Genomic DNA, 17121 nt, shown 5'->3' on the forward strand with positions numbered 1-17121 from the left:
TTTCAGGAAACTGTTCCAGTAATATTTTTATGCACTTTCTTTAGGCTACTATAAGCAATCTTTCAAAACACTCCTTCAGACTTACGTATTATTTCTACAATACAGCTGCTGGTTAAGTGAAGTGTTGTCTGTACTGATGGAATCTTAATCCTGTTAGAAACTTGCTGGGGGTTTATAGTTGTGATTTCCCATTGGAAGGAAATAATGACTTTGCTGGCTCATGCAAGAGGGAAGAGGACACCATCTTCTCCTTTCAGTGAGCCTTTCTTAAATGTATAAGTAAAATGTTGGATTTTCCTTACTGGATTGATACTGATTCTTGGCTAAAGACAGTCTTTCGGAAACATCAACTACTCTTCCCACTGATATAAATAAATAAATAAATAAAATGATACTGAATGAAAATTAAGGTTGAGAGGCAAATGTTTCAAATGATCAAATAGTTTTATCTTCTTTCCAGGCTCAGAGCTTGTCTTTGGTGCACGCCTTCCATGGTATATCTTCGCTGTAGAGCAGAGGTCTCAAACTCAATTTACCTTAGGGCCAGTGCCAGTCCTCAAATCCTCCCAGCAGGCCAATAATGTCACCCATGCTGCCCAGAACCCGCCCCCAAGGTGGCAGCAGGCGAAGCCAAGGGAGAGACCTAACCCCAAAATTGCTTGAGGCCTGCGGGCCACATTGGGGAGGTTCTCAGGCCGCAGATGGGAGCTGGGCCGGGAGTTTGAGACCCCTGCTGTAGAGAGAGCCTGGGTGATTGGCAACTGGGTATGAGCCTAGCCAGGGTGTGAGCAGCCGCATTGCAAGGCCACACGTGAGTTACTGCTTTTGCTTTTGCTTCCTCACTGGTGCTGCGTTCTACTTTGTTTGTTGCCAGGACTTTTAGGGGTATATTGCTATGCAGTAAACTGAGGCACTTATGTTCTCTCACAATTCACTGGGAAAGAATCTGTCTTTCTTTGTGGTCACACTGCAGGGATGGGTAATTCTGGGATGATATTGGAGGACTAGTACCGCATGAGTGATTTAACCTGTGTCCTCACTGCAACATGAGTGACTTACCAGTGTGAGGTTTCAGAGTAGCAGCTGTGTTAGTCTGTATCCGCAAAAAGAACAGAAGTATTTGTGGCACCTTAGAGACTAACAAATTTATTAGAGCATAAGCTTTCGTGGACTACAGCCCACTTCTTCGGATGCATCCGAAGAAGTGGGCTATAGTCCACGAAAGCTTATGCTCTAATAAATTTGTTAGTCTCTAAGGTGCCACAAATACTTCTGTTCTTTTTACCAGTGTGAGTGAAAGTGGATCCCAGGCACTAACCTAGATCACCACCTGTGCTAGCTAGCCCGGGTTGAAATCACCACTTAAGTCCACTAAATGTTTTTTGTGTGTGGATGGAAGGAGGGCTAGGTGCAATACACAGGTAAGAGCTCTAACTGCAGTAAAGACATCCTCAGTTGTCAGTCCACATGGCATGGATATATTTTTGACCAAAACCTACTTTCTATCTGTTCTGTATAAACACTGCTGACACAGAAACCAAGGATCCTTTAATGTTTTGTTAACATCTAACCACTCAGATATAGATTATTATGTAATGCTCTAAAAAGCCAAAATTATATTTAAGTAGCCCCTCCTCTAGGATACAGATACAAATGAGAAATATTGGTTCCTACCTGTTTTGGATTGCTAGTGTAGTATCATTCATGTTTCCATCTCAGTGTTGTGTAATTGCGCGAATTCATTCAATAGAAATCACTTGCTTTCTTTCTCAAGCGCTTGGCTATCTTTAAGATGTCTGGGAAATAAATTAATGCTGCTGTTGATCATTACACAGATGGGGAGGATGTTCTGAGCTGTACTTAGAACAGTTTATGAATATCCTGCAAAGTTTTCTTCCTGTTTCCATTACCTCTTATAGACATTTCACTATGAATGAGTTCTCTTCAGACTTCAATATGAAACGCAATTTTTAGCATGCAATTAAATAGTAATTGGTGCTAGCAAGGGTATTTCCTGATTATTTAATGATGGGCAAGAATGAAGTGCTCTCAATCCAGTCAGTCATTACTGACCAGGAAATGCCTAACCTAGAGTTGATTTATTGCAGTTACCTAAAATGTTTTTGACCCAGTGTCTGTTTCAACAGTATGCTCTGAGGCATTTGCTTTTAATGGAATCTTGGTCTAGTGGCTAGAATAGAACTGGCAGTCACGTACAGGTGTTGTTCGTTGTTGCCCAAGATCACACACCTGTAGGATAAGTCACTTCTCCAACTGTAAAATGGACTATTTCCAAAGATGAAGGCTAAACGCGGCTACTTTAAATTGCTTTTGGATCCTCAGATGGATGTTACCATATTCTAGTCTTTTCCTAGGTGACTTGTATAATAATCATTAGGAAGTTGGGATTTCGTTCTAAATGATGTGTACTGTATAGTGTACTTTAGACTGGGTTTGAGGAAGTTTGAGAGATCTGATAACTTTGAAAGATGAACACATTAATTCTTGGGAGAGCTTGTGTTTTTCTGTATTTGCCTAATGGTTTAGCCTATAAATATCACTTAGAAAAGATCAGTTGACAGGTGCTCCAAATCCTGACATATCTAATTTACAAACTGAGGCAGTGTGCAGGTGTCCTTTCTACTGCTGATAGAGGTTTATAGCACAAAGTATTAAACCACTGCTCTTTTGTTCATGAAAGTGGGCAAATATATCCATCTGGCTAGAATACTTGTGGTCAAGGTGGGGGAGAAGAACATTTTAAAAGAGCTTAGTCAGCTTGTCTTTGACAAAAGTCAACTTGCTGAGCTCCTGTAAAGCATTAACATCAGCATTCTGATATGACAGGTGAATTTGTTTGCTTTGGAGTCTATTAGTGAACTTATTTTAAGAAATCTTGCAGATTAAAATATTGGCAAGGCTAAAACAAAGCATTGTTTGGGAACAGCATCATCAATTCCTTTCATACTACAAAAAGTAGTATGGCATGCCCCTCGGATGGTGGGGGGGGGGGAACCTAGATGCAGCAGGGGTATATGCCTATTGTATTCAGGCATTATTCTGGCTTTCTGTTTGTACCAAAGCACCAAACACTTCAAAGACACTCCCAAAATAGACTGATCTGCCTAATATGTAGCCTGTCATTGCTAGCCTGCCTTATACCCAAAGTATTTTTATTACAGAGGTAATTTCTTTTATGTTGCTACATGTTAAAGAATTACATTAGTTGGATTTTATTCTTTAAAGTGCATGTTGTTGTTGATTTGTCAGGTGTTAATTGAAAAGTTTTTTGTCTTTTTACTACTCCAAAGTTAGAAGCATTTTTTTTTAAAATGCTAGGCTAAATTCAGCAGAAACTGATAAACCAGCTCCCCCACTTGCCAGATAAAACTTACCATAGAGTTTATTTTTCAAGCCCTGGATTTACTGGCCTCAAATTGTGGTGTGATAAGCATTTGTTAGTACTCTGTTCTGGGTCAGGGTTGCTCTGACCTTGTTTTTCTTGCGAAGTAATCTTTACACCACTGCTTACTTTGACCAGATGAGCAGTGTAAGGATGGGGTGTTTTCTGGTGCAGGCCCGGTCCTTATGCTGTGTCAGGGTTGGGTGCAGCCTCACCGCTGAGTCTGTATTCGGGGGGTGGGGAATCTCCTATCTCTATGCAGCCAGTGGCCTGTACTCCCCAGTGCCATGGTGGAGCCTCCACATTTGACAAATAAAATTTGCAGAATTTTGCAAAATTTTTAAATAGTGTGCAGAAATTTTAATTTTGGGGGGCAGAATTCCTTCAGGATTATCTAATGCATTTCCTGATAGTTCTCTGACCAAAACTTGTGAAGTGCCCCTTCTTGTCTTGTAAATTTTGCTTGCAGTATTCTTATTCATTTAAACTTTATCTGCCAAAAAAAAGTATTCAAAAGTTATAGGAAAGAATGTAAATGAATAATAATTTATACAAGATTCTAGGATTGTCACTCTGAAGCCTAGAATGTCTGAGTCAATGTGAAGCGATGGAAATAGGTCCAAGTGATGATGAAAGCACTTTTTGATTTAGACTATTACCAGATTCAGTCACTGGGATTTGCAGTTTATTACCATCCAGTTGTTCAGTTCTTGGACATTTTTTGGCTTGTTTACACTTTACATATTGCACCCATATGACAGTAGGGGCTTTCACCTAAACTTAGATACTCAGCCCTTGTGCCCCACTTACTCATTTTTCTGATGTATATCCTGAAACAAAAGTGGGGTAGGGTTAAGGGAAATACCTTTGAATTGTCTCCAGTTTGTCTCTGCTACACATTTCATAATTTAAAATTTAATTTAGTTTAAACAGATGGTTTCCTACAACCTGAGTACATTTCTGAATGGATTTAAGAAAAACCTGAACTCACTATAAATCCTCTATAGATTTTAATATTAAAGACACAAATCCCTAATTATTTTATATAGCTGAACCTCATTATTGAATCATTGAACTTTCCTCAAAAGGGACCTTAATACAGAATGCATCTATTCAATTATTCATAGTCTCGTATTACTCACACTTAGGCAGTTTGATCCAAATCTGCTCTAGTAGAAGTTGATGAAGACTCAAGCTTTGCTTGATTTGCATCTCTCTTTAACAAACACCTAGAATGCTCTCCCTGAGCTAGTGTATAAACCACTCCTAATTCCTACTCAGGTTCCATTTGAAATATGCCTAGAAGTAGTCAGTCAACTAATAATGGCTAGATAGGGGGCCAGCTAAGGATGATTATACAACTAACATTAGTTTGGCTTGTGTATCATCCTTCTCTCTCTTCATTTATTGGCTTGTGTCTTCAGGTCATGGACTATCTTACTATATAAAGCTATGTTATTTGGCATTTTATCAACCAGAAATCTCTGTTAACTGGCATTTCTGATATCTCCCAATACAAATATTCAGTCTAGTAACCGGGACTACTATACCGCACAGGAGGTTATGCAATTGCATATTCTGCACCCTGCTTTTATGCAAAAGAGGCAGAAGACAAGTAAGCAAGCTAATATCAGGGATTTATTCAAAAAAGCAGCTTTGAGGGTGTGTCATAGGGTCATTACAAATTCAGCCCAATCTCCTTCGCCTTCTACATCTACAATGATAATTGATGTTGATAATGATGACCCTGAGGCACTGCAAGATCCTGAAGTGCCTTCTGAATCATCAAAGATTAAATTATGTTCGGTATAGTTTTAGTGTTAAGTGTATTTTTAGTGATCTGGGTGTACGCCATGCGCTTCCTGTAGTGATATGTAGTGTCATAAGATAACCTACTGTATAGAAAAACTTACCTGTGTGTATATATATACCTAAGGGCTTCAAGAAACCAGCTACTCTGCAGTACAATACTACTAGATGGTTGAATACCTGTATACTATTTTATACTTTATTCATTTTATTGTATTCCATTGGTAAGTACAACTCTTAGTTAACCAGAATTTTTGACTAACTGGCACCCCTCATTCCCCCAACATGCCGAATAACAAAGCTTTTATTGTATTGGGAAGTACAGTACTAAGCTCACTGTGGCTGATTCAGTAATACACGTGGATGACTATATTTTTACAAAAAATAAACCTGCATTGATATAACTCTACACTCTTGTAGGAAAAAATTCTTAAGAACCAGAGGGCCTGATTCTGATCTGGCACCACAGTAAATTTGGAGTAATTCTCGCAAGTCAATGGAGGGCTGGTCTACACTTAGTCCGGACTTCGGACTAAGGTACGCAAATTCAGCTACGTTAATAACGTAGCTGAATTCGAAGTACCTTACTCCGGACTTACCGCGGTCCAGACGCGGCCGGAAGTCTCCCCCCGTCGACGCCGCGTACTCCTCTCGGCGAGCTGGAGTACCGGCCGTCGATTGTGAGCACTTCCGGGATCGATCCCAGAACATCGATGGCGTGCCTCCGGACCAGCCGGTAAGTGAAGACTAGGCCATAGTTACAAAATGTAAAGCTAAGTCTCTACTCTTGTGTAGATATATAAAAGTAAATGATCTTGAGTTTTGCCCCTTCTGGAAAATATTGCAGCATGTCTTGGATTCTAAATTTTCTCTCACTAAAGGGAACCCAAAGTAGGTATTCTTGTAGAGAACTGATTTGGAATGAGGATTTCTGAGATTTGAATATTTAACTTCCCCATGTCCATGTAGCCAATTCTGCATGTGGTATCGCAACACTGCAAGAATTGAGTCCCAAGAATACTTTTAAAATATTTTCTGAATAAGCTCTTACAAAATGGGAAATGACTGCCTAGGAAGGATTACTGTAGAAAGGGATCTGGGAGTTGTAGTGGATCACAAGCTAAATGAATCAACAATGTAACACTGTTGTGTAAAAAAAAAAAAAAAAAAAAAAAAAAAAATGAACATCATTCTGGGATGTATTAGCAGGAGTGTTGTAAGCAAGACACAAGAAGTAATTCTTCCATTCTACTTTGCATTGATAGGGTCTCAACTGGAGTATTATGTCCATTTCTGCGTGTCACTTGGCACCCAGGAATGATGTGGACAAATTGGAGAAAGATCAGAGGAGAGCAATAAAAATGATTAACGATCTAGAAAACATGACCTGTGGGGAAAGATTGAAAAAACTGGGTTTTTTAATCTGGAGAAGAGACGATTGAGAGGGACATAGGCGTTTTCAAGTACATAAAATGTTGCAAGGAGGAAGGTGAAAAATTGTTCTTATTAACCTCGGAGGATGGAAAAGAAGCAATTGGCTTAAATTGCAGCAAGGGTGGTTTAGGTTGGACATTAGGCATAACTTCCTAACTGTCAGGGTAGCTAAGCACTGGAACAAATTGCCTATGTGGGTTGTGGGATCTCAGTCAGCGAAGGTTTTTAAGAACAGGTTAGACAAACACTCGTCAAGGATGGTCTAGTTCAGAGGTGGGCAAACTACAGCCTGGGGCCACATCTGGCCTGCGGGACCCTCCTGCCCGGCCCCTGAGCTCCTGGCCTGGGAAGCTAGCCCCTGTCCCCTCCCCCCTTTTCCTCCTCCCACGTAGCCTCAGGTCACTGCGTGGCTGGCACAGTACTCTGGGCGGTGGGGCTGCGAGCTCTTGCCGGGCAGCGCAGCTGCAGAGCCACGGCCTGACCCAGTGCTCTGTGCTGCACGGTGGCATTGCTGGCTCCAGCCGGGCGGCGTGGGTGCCTGTCCTGCTGTTCTGGGTGGTGGGCTGTAGTGCCGCTAGCCATGGTGCTCCAGGCAGCGCGGTAAGGGGGCAGGGAGCGGGGAGGTTGGATAGAGGGTAGGGGAGTTCAGGGTGGTGGTCAGGGGGTGGGGGTGTAGATGGGGCCAGGCTGGTCAGAGGGCGGGGAACAGAGGTGTTGAATGGGGGCAGGGGTGTAGGGGGCAGTCAGGATGGGGGGGTTGGATGGGGTGGCGGCGGGTAGGGGTTATGGGGGGGGCGGTCAGTTAGTCTCACTGTGTAAATACGTTTTTCTTTTCAGTTCACTGAAACCACCACATTCCAAATTTGGTTGGAATGGGTTACCTTCTAAAACACATTAGAACACTCCAGACTGTGTGGATTTGTGCCAGTGAGCTCTCACTTAGGATAGAGCTCCAGCAAGACCTTGGATGATCATTTCATTTCTGAAGCAAATGCTCAAACTGAAAAATGTTGACCTGACAGGCAGTGCGAGGACATATGAGGGGAGGCATGCTTTAATGGACGTCATGTCTTGCAGCAAAGCTGCTGAGTAACCTGCGTTATTTTTGTGGGGCAGGCTTGCTGTTTTGGGGGGAAAAATATCTCCCCATTATCAAAAGCTTTTTGTGAAGTTTGAAAATACAGAGTAACTTCATTTGGTCAAAAAAAGTGGAGAGTAAAATTTTACATGGGATTTAAGATTAATGACTTCTAAAAATTCATTAGATTGAGCCTCTGAGGAGCAAAGAACTTGTCACACTGAGTAAAGTTTTTGTATTCCGTACAAAAAGCTACTAAGGCCTTGTCTACACTAGACACTACAATGCTACTTTTTTGTGGCAAAACTTGTCTGTTTTGCCAACAAAATAAAACCACCTTGGAGAGGCATAGACCTTTTTGTGGCAAAGTTAAAGCAACAAAGTGTCAGTGTAGTTGCTGTCATTTGTTGTGTCGATGTGACTGGCCTCCCCCAGTATCCCATAATGCCTGCTGTGACAGCTCTGCTCACTGTTTTGAACTCTGCTGCCCTGCAGGCATGCACCTCTTCCCTTTCAAAGCTCCAGGACCCTTTGACATTCCTCTGCATGGAGAGCTCATATGCTGAACATGCCTGCAGGAAAACAGCAACACGCTCTCCTGCCTAGAGCACAGGGGAGGGGTGGATCATTGGTTTGTGGACTGAGGAGGTTATAGGTACTAGGAACACAGTGGCAGGCAGGCAGGGTGGGCTACTGCTGCGGGGGTGGGGGGGCGGGAAGAGAAGGAGACTGCTGTGTTGTGCAGAGCCAGGGAGGGAGGTGGGGGCTAATGTGTGTGTAGCTGTAGGGGTGACCCCCTCTCCCTGCCTCAAGATTGGTTGGTTGGTTCTAGTTGCTGTCTGAACTTTGAGTGTCAGCTAGGGTGACCAGACAGCAAGTGTGAAAAATTGGGACGGGGTGGGGGGTAATAGGATCCTATATAAGAGAGAGACCCAAAAACCAGGACATCTGGTCACCCTAGTGTCAGCATGTCTGGTAATCTAGTAGGATGCCTGTGGAACTGAGAAACCTGCATCATGTGATGCTGTACCTGCCCCATGAGGCATTGCAAACCCTTCCCAAAGTACCCTGCGACCAGTTGCACAGTGGGATAGCTATCCACAGTTAGGGTTACCATACGTCCGGTTTTTCCCAGACATGTCCGGCTTTTTGGTAATCAAACCCTCGTCCGGGGGGAATTTCCAAAAAGCCGAACATGTCTGGGGAAAAATACTCCCTGGCCTACCTTAGAATGGGCGCAGGGTCCAGAGGCATGGGGGCTGCCCAAAGCCCGAGCGCTACCGGCTTCACGGTTTGCCGGGCAGCATCCAGACCCTGCGCCCCCGGCTGGGCGCTTCCCCTCCCGGGCTCCAGCTGTGCTGGGGAAGCACCGGCCGGGGGTGCAGGGTCTGGGGGCTGCCCGAATGCTACCAGCTTCACGGTTTGCCGGGCAGCCCTTTTCGCATGGCTGGGAGGGAGGAGGGGGAATGCGGGGCGCTCAGGGGAGGGAGCGGAGTTAGGGCGGGGACTTTGGGGAAGGGGTGGAGTTGGGGCAGGGAAAGGGCGGAGTTGGGGCTGGGGTGGGAAAGGGGCGGGGCCAGGGCCCTGTGGAGTGTCCCCTTTATTTTTTAAATATGGTAACCCTACCCACAGTGCACTGCTGTCTCAATGCAAGAGCTGCTTGTGTGGGTGCACTCTGCCGACACAAGGAGCATAGTTTGGACATGCAACAGCACTTTAATTAACGCGGTTGTGGTATGTTGGTCTAACTATTGTCAACAAAACTCTGTAGAGTAGACAAGGCCTGAATGTTAAGATTGGATAGGAAGCTCTTAAAGTGAGATCACAGTAAATAACTATGTAAAAATGGCATTGTGGGTCTTTTGATTTCTCTCAGTGATTGATATCCAAATTAAATGTGCTTAATTTACATATAAAAAGTGGGTTTAATCAATGTTGTTAACTTGTGTGCTTTGATTTTGAGGCTTGACATATTTGGTGATTTTTCTTAAAGCCCGAATTCCTGGAATCCTGTGGTTGGGAGCAGTGGCGTAGCCAGGGTTGCAGCCGAGGAGGAGCGGTGGAGAAAAAAGGCGCTGGTCCTTCGGTGGCATTTCGGCGGCTCTGCGCATGCGCTGAAATGCCGCCAAAAGATGGAGTGGCGCATGCGCAGGGCCACTCCACTTCCCCATCCGGAGCGCTGTCTGGGGCACCGAGACCCCCAGCCACGCTCTCTCAGGGCTGGAGTCGCGGCCGGAGCGCTGGGAGCCCGCGGCCCCGTTCCGTCGTCCGGAGCGCCGGGAGGCGGGAGCCGTTCCGCCAGCCGGGCTGGCCAGAGCGCCGGGAGCCAGCCCGCGGCCCCGTTCCGCAGCTGCCACTTTTGGGGAATATGGTCAGGGGAAGCATCCGCTTCCCCTGAACCCCCTAGCTACTGGTTGGGAGTGTCTCTTCTTCCATTGTAATATACCTATCTCCCTTACAGCTTTAGAGAAGAGCAGAACAACATTACCTGAACACACCCTAAAGACCTAAACTAAAAAGCAAATAAAAAGAACACAATTTATTTTTGTTTTGATTTTTTTTAAACCAGTCTCATGATTTTTTTTAGCATCTTCAGTCATCACATTTAAATGTGGGATTGGCAAACTGCCAACTCTATCTGAGGCTAATCAACACAGGTTCAATTTATAGAGCTATACTGGTATAGTTATAATAACGTAAGAATGGTCAGGCTGGGTCAGACCAATGATCCATCTAGCCTAGTATCCTGTTTTCCAACAATGGCTGGTGTCAGATGCTTAAGAGAAAATGAACAGAACAGGGCACTTCATCAAGTGATATACCCCAGCTTCTAGTAGTCAGTTGTTTAGGGGCTCCTAGATTATGATGTTGCATCCCTGACCATCTTGGCTAATAGCCATTGATGGACCCACCTATCCTCTATGAACTTCTCCGATTTCTTTTTTGAACCCAGTTGTACTTTTGGCTTTCACAGCATCCCTTGGCCACAAATTCCACAGGTTGACTGTGCATTGTGTGAAGAAGTACTTATGTTTGTTTTAAACCTGCTGCCTGTTAATTTCATTAGATGACCCCTGGTTCATATTATAAGAAGGGGTAAATTACACTTCCTTATTCACTTTCTCCATACCATTTATGATTCATAGACCTGTCATCTTTTCCAAGTTGAACAGTCCCAGTCTTTTTAATCCTGCTTCATATGGAAGCTGTTCCATACCTGTAATTGTTTTTGTTGCCCTCCTCTGTACGTTTTCCAGTTCTAATATCTTTTTTTGAACCGATGCAACCAGACCTGCATGCACTATTCAAGGTATGGGTGCGCAACAGATTTATATAGTAGCATTATGATGATTTTCTGTCGTCTTATCTATCTCCTTCCAAAAGGTTCCTAACATAATTTTTTTTGAATGCCATTGCACTTTAAGGAGATGTTTCCTGTGTGTTAGTAGAGCCCCTTAGTGTAGATCCAGAGTATGCTAACAGAAAGGTTTTGTTCCCTGGACAACATCAGTTATGCTGACAGAAGCACTCCTTTGTTGGCATAGCTACAGTGGGTGTTTTGCTGGCATAGCTATGTCAGCTTTTATATAGTTTTTTCACACCCTGACTGTTATAGCCATGCATACAAAACTTTCTGTAGTGTAGACATGGCCTGGTTCTTGATTCATGCTGGGTTGTTTCCATCTTTTCACATTAATATTGGTTCTGCAGGCCAAATTATGCCATTTGTGGCACCTATACAACACCATTGCCTTCAATGGGTCTACGTAATTGAAATTTAATAAACAATTCTGATTCATGAGATGAAATAAAATTTGAGCTTATTCTCCCTGGCTTTGTAAGGTGAAGGAGTTAGGGGTAGTAAAGACTTTGATTACAGAAGTTACCACACTTTGTTCTCCCTTATCCTTTTGTGTATTCAGTGCTGCTCTGAAAAGTAATTATTTTAAAGTGGCACTTTTTTAATTAGTCAGGAAATGTTAAGTTTTCATGGACATCCTTAACTCTCTCGTCTGCATTTGATTTCCTATTTCTCATGCACATGTGACTTTTTTACCAGATCAAACTTTCAGTGGGTCAAATGGGAGATTTTTACTGTAGAATTTATTATTGGTTTGCTGTTCAGCTCACGTGGGGCTGTATCATAATCCCAGGAAAGATGTTTAATAAGGCATGTATGGTTCTTGCCCACTCAATCCTTTTTGTGTTCTGATACCTTTAGAAAAGGATTCTGTTATAAAATAGTCATATATCCCTCTTCTAAATTCAGTGTCTAGTTAAGGGACACTCTTTAAACATGGGCTGTTCATTTCTGAAAAATTAGATCCGTCTCATTTATCTGGCTAAAAGATAAGGCCTTCAGTTGGAAAGGGAAGTTTGATCTGTCAGCATTCCATGCATGCATAATTGCAACCAAGCAAGAACACTTCTTACTGCTTCCCAAAAGGCTAAGCAAAGGTCAGAGGTAAGTTTTACATCCATTTTAGAATAATATAAACTGCTAATTAAAACCAAATTACTTTTTAACATTTGATGGGTCTGGCAGCTTCCATAGCACACTGTATAACAGGGGTCGGCAACCTTTCAGAAGTGGTGTGCCGAGTCTTCATTTATTCACTCTAATTTAAGGTTTCACGTTCCAGTCATACATTTTAATGATTTTAGAAGGTCTCTTTCTATAAGTCTATAATATATAACTAAACTATTGTTGTATGTAAAGTAAATAAGGATTTTAAAATGTTTAAGAAGCTTCATTTAAAATTAAATTAAAATGCAGAGCCCTCCGGACCGGTGTCCAGGACCCAGGCAGTGTGAGTGCCACTGAAAATCAGCTCGCGTGCAGCAGGTTACCTAGCCCTGCTGTATAGCTAGCTATTTGTCTGGGAAAATATTTGAGGTATATTTCAGGCTGAGCATATAAAGCAAGGGGATTGCTTCTCTAATAATTCCCTCTTAGAGATGGGAGTGAGTCATACAGGACCATATGTCACTGGGTTTGCAAAAATAGTGGAATCTGATAATTTGGGACGTTGTTTCAGAATAGTAATTTCTGGATAGCTCATGCGGTATTCTGCCAGAGTACCCCATTCCTTTGATCTGAATATAGTTCTGCAACCTGTGCAATCTTAACCTCAGGACTCTTGCTTCTCACAGAGCTGATTTCTGACAGGTCTCCCAAAAATCATTATGTGCAACCCACTACTACCAAAACAGTGTTACTTAGGATTGTTCCCTTCGTTGTGTACCCATTACTGCTTCCATCCCCGTTTTCCCCCCCCCCGACCCAAATGAAAAGCAAAAGTACTTTACTATTTCAAAGCCAAATACAAAACATACTAAAAGAGTTGATCCAGATTTGTTAAACCAATATACTATTAAAATGGAGAGAAGGGCAAATGCTTTGACATCTTAGAGCAGAAAGTTTGCCCCAGTATGTACATTATTGGATTTTAATTTAGTAATGAAAGGGTAAATGGGTTGGAAAGTCCTGTAATGTACAATGTGGTTAGTCATACTGTGATGCGTAAGTAGGACTGCTGTGCTTTAGTGAGTGAGTGCTCATATGGTGCATCCTTCCATTTCCATCAGTGTGACAGAGCTGGATTTAATTAGATTTTACAATATCCAAGCCCCCAAAAAGAATAAACTGATTCAAAACAAAGCTCTGCACTGAAAAGCATACAAAAAGAGAATGATTTTGGTATAAAAAGCAAGGACTGATTCTTTCACACAATTCTTGCACTGGAGAATAATTGCAGTGATGCTGATAAAATGTAATTGTAATAAAGGTTCACTTTCCCAGTAGATCTGGGGAAGGAATAGTGTCAGTTTTTCCCACACTAAACTCCATTACGGACTCAGCTTAAGAACCACCATGTATCACAACCATGTTTAAGAGTGACTTAAGTGCTCTTGTAGAGGGGAAAAACAGTTTAGCAGCCCAATGTGACTGGAGGCAAACTAACCCTGTTATCACATTTTCTTTAGCCTATATCTGTCTCTTACGGGGAAAAAAAAGTTTTATTAAACCCCTTAAACTGTGGAGATTCTGAAATTGTATTGAAAAGCAGATAGTTCTGAAATGATTAAATTGACCACTTTTTTACTTTTTATACATATATTTATTTAAAACAAGCTTTTTTATTGTTTTGCCTTTAGTATTTTGACACAAGGAAGTGGCTTGTGTTACAAAAAATCTCCCATTTGTGATGAACAGAGATATACTGTCATGAACCAAGTCTTTTTAAATTAATACTCTAGTAATATTAAAGCAGCGACAATAAACTTTAGGTTCTGTAAGAGACTATGTAGCACGCTTTGGTTGTTGCTTCACCTCATAAGCTCTTTGTAGATTAAAATGTGAAGTCTGGAAAACCAGAAATACATGCATATTTTTTCATATGTTTACTTATTCTGCAATATTGATTGCATACTAAAATTCTGAAAGCTTTGTGGAGTCAAAATATCATTTCCATGAAACTTGAGATATCAAATATTGGCCACACCTTATTACAGACCACAAGGCTTATGTTGGGATGCAAATCTTCCTAACAATGTAGAAGAGTGTGTCTCAAGTGTTTATTTCCCTTATAAATCAGTTACACAACCACCCTTGCCAGATTCTCAGTGAGATTGCAACAGTTTGTATCTCCTCTTGGCTCAGAAATGTCAGATGACTTTGAAAGAAAGCAGCAAAAAGTACTTATTTCCAAACTTCTATCTTACACCTAACATTGAGTATCTCCGGCACAAAGCGTATTATAGACAGAATAATGGAGAATGATTGTTGCTCCAACTCTTATTTAGATTTTAATTTCTGGGCAGTGTACCTGTCACTCTGTGCTAGAGATGGTGTATGATAATTTAGCTATGAAAAAAGGTCCATCGATAGGTGGCAGTTGCATTATTTATTTACTGGGCATGGGCATGACTTAAAATAGGTGTAGCCAAAACTGCAGTTGTTTTTTTCTTGACTTGCTTTAAAGAGAGACCTATCATAAAATGTGCACTGACTTGCAATGTAATGTGGAGGCTAGACTAGTATGCAGTTCTAGAAGAATCTTTTCAATAAAAACTGTTTTTTAAACCTTGTTTTTTCCATTATTTGAAACTTGTTTACTTTAGGAGTCAGACAGATGAGTGAATCTGACCTATTTTTTTTCAAGGGGCTTATACTTGAAAAGGCTGTCTTCCCTTGCAAAACAGGAGGATTGCACAGGGAGTTCCTCTCACATGATCTTCCTAATTACTTTTCTATTGGCTAAAGACTTCAATGGTGCTTTGTGCCTTTATATGAACTGTTTGTTTTTTGATCAAAAGGAGCTGGAAAGCATTCAGTATTTATTTAATCCATGGATGGGGCAATGGGTGGTACCAAGCACCCTGAACAGTTTCACAAACCATATCCACGATCCAAGACTGGTCTAAAACAGATCATATCCCTTTCCAGGCCAAGTGGAAAAAGTGCTATTTGTATGTGGCTTGACTACTCCTGGTTCACGTTAGAATTCATAAGATTAAATCTTCATCAGATTTGTGGTTGGCTGTATAGTCCTTCAGATTGAGAATTTAACTATAGCTCTCTGAATGAGGAAACTTGTACTGCTGCTAATTTAAACTTTAGTAAAATTTAAAAGTAGTTTCAGGTGCCCACACCAGTCCTGCCAGAGTCCCTCTGCCAACTTTTTCATTTTTATAGTTGCCTTTGGAGATTTTTCCTCTTCTCTGTTGCTGTGTGAAAGACCTAGGCAAAGGGGAAACTTACAGGCTAACTGACAGTACATAACAGTGAAACTGACTATACGTCAAGTGCACAAAATAAAATTAAATAAGGAATTTTTAAATTGGCTCATCTTCTTGGATAACTTTTGAACTTAACCTCTGGTTAGTTTGTAGAAATTTGGGATTTAGTGGGGAGCTGGTCTGTGTTTATTTTATGGGGTAATCACCTTGATTTTTAAGAATAATTTCTTTCTCTGCCCTCCTTTCTCATTATTTCTGCAGTGGGCAGAGTCATCTACACACTGAACTGTACCTCTTGTAATAGTTCCTCTGTTAAGACTGATTTTTATAAAGCACAAGTCCTAAGTCAAGTGGTTCTGCTTCCCTCAAAGCTTTCAGCTTTTTGTAACAAATTGCAATACATTTTTGTGCATTAAACTTGGAAGTTTTCCATTTTGGCTCTTAAATAGAACTCTAAATTTTATATTGTTTAATTTCTCCATAGTCCCCTATAGTGGCCCAGAGAAATGGGATACTTCCTTCTTCCAGCAGGTGGAAATTGGCTAATTTCATGTTTTTATGAAACTCTGAAAATGTAAAATACTAAACATACTAAGTATAGAAATCAGTAGCTGATGATTTTTAGCCATGACAGCCCCTGAGAGGGAATAGAAGCCATTCTATTGATATGACTGTGTCCATCTGTTTGGTACAGAAAGAATAAATCACTAGTCTGGGCTAGACTAGGAGGGTTTACAATAATGTTCTTGGATACATATTGCAACTATATGAAAATGCCAAGAATCTGCAAATGACTGAGGGGGGAGGGACACTAAGTTTCTGTTTTTTTTTTTTTTTAATGCTAGGGTTTTAAATTATCATTTAGAGAAGATTGTCATGGGAATTTGAGCATTTTATCACAGTGACAGCAATCCATGTCCTTGTTTCCTGAATCTGATATGTATCCAGTGTGAATTGCTTATTTAACATCTTAATAAATCTAAGCACTTTACCCAGATGTACATACACTCTTTTCTTAACCTGTGTACTACATAATGTTTAACATTAGCTTTAATAAAAAATTTAAATCTGATGGGACAGGGATGACGTTCATTGCCAATCAGGTGGCTGGCGGTAGGACAAACTACTTTGGGCTGTCGGGGGATTCTGATAACCGTTCCGCTTCTTTCAATTCTCCATTGTTTTTCTTTGTTGGTGTAAATGGTTGTTCTGACTAGTTGGACAGAAATTAATCCTAAGTAGGTAATAGCTTCTATTGCTGTAGAGGGTCCATTTCAATTCCAGCAACTAAGTTGTGAAAGCACACCCTCATAACTAGAGCTCACTGGGAAATGGACTTGTTTTTTGCACAAAATGTTAATATTTTTGCTGAAAATTCAAAATATTGTGGTGAAAATGCTACCATAGTTCCTCATGGGAGTTGTAGTTCAGGGGTCTCATGTTCCCTTTCTCCCCTGTAGGCTGAGCTTTCTGGCTGAAATAAATCTGGTTGGAATGATGCATCAGTCTCCCATCTTGCCGGAGGAAGTGCATCATGGAGTCCCATAGCTGTGGGGCAAGATGGGAGAAATTCAGGTGGGGAGCTCATCCATAGAGGAGAATGGGGGAGATAAGGTAACCAAAGTACAACTTCCATGAGGCAATGTAGCAAACA

At 41.5% G+C, this 17121-nt stretch overlaps 1 protein-coding gene across 10 annotated transcripts in view; it reads left to right on the forward strand.

Annotated features, from left to right (window-relative positions):
* Positions 1-17121, forward strand: part of NUMB (NUMB endocytic adaptor protein) — a 120161-nt gene that overhangs the window by 47985 nt on the left and 55055 nt on the right. For 2 of the 10 annotated variants that reach the window (XM_034769229.1, XM_034769231.1), the window contains one exon: positions 16928-17081. The exons of 7 other annotated variants lie outside the window; for them this stretch is intronic. The gene's annotated coding sequence lies outside the window, so the exon portion shown is untranslated. The remainder of the gene's footprint in view (positions 1-16927; positions 17082-17121) is intronic. One more of the 10 variants, XM_034769230.1, reaches the window with a different exon arrangement.

The sequence above is a fragment of the Trachemys scripta genome, chromosome 4 (genome assembly GCF_013100865.1).
Source record: "Trachemys scripta elegans isolate TJP31775 chromosome 4, CAS_Tse_1.0, whole genome shotgun sequence".
Classification (NCBI taxonomy): domain Eukaryota; kingdom Metazoa; phylum Chordata; order Testudines; family Emydidae; genus Trachemys; species Trachemys scripta.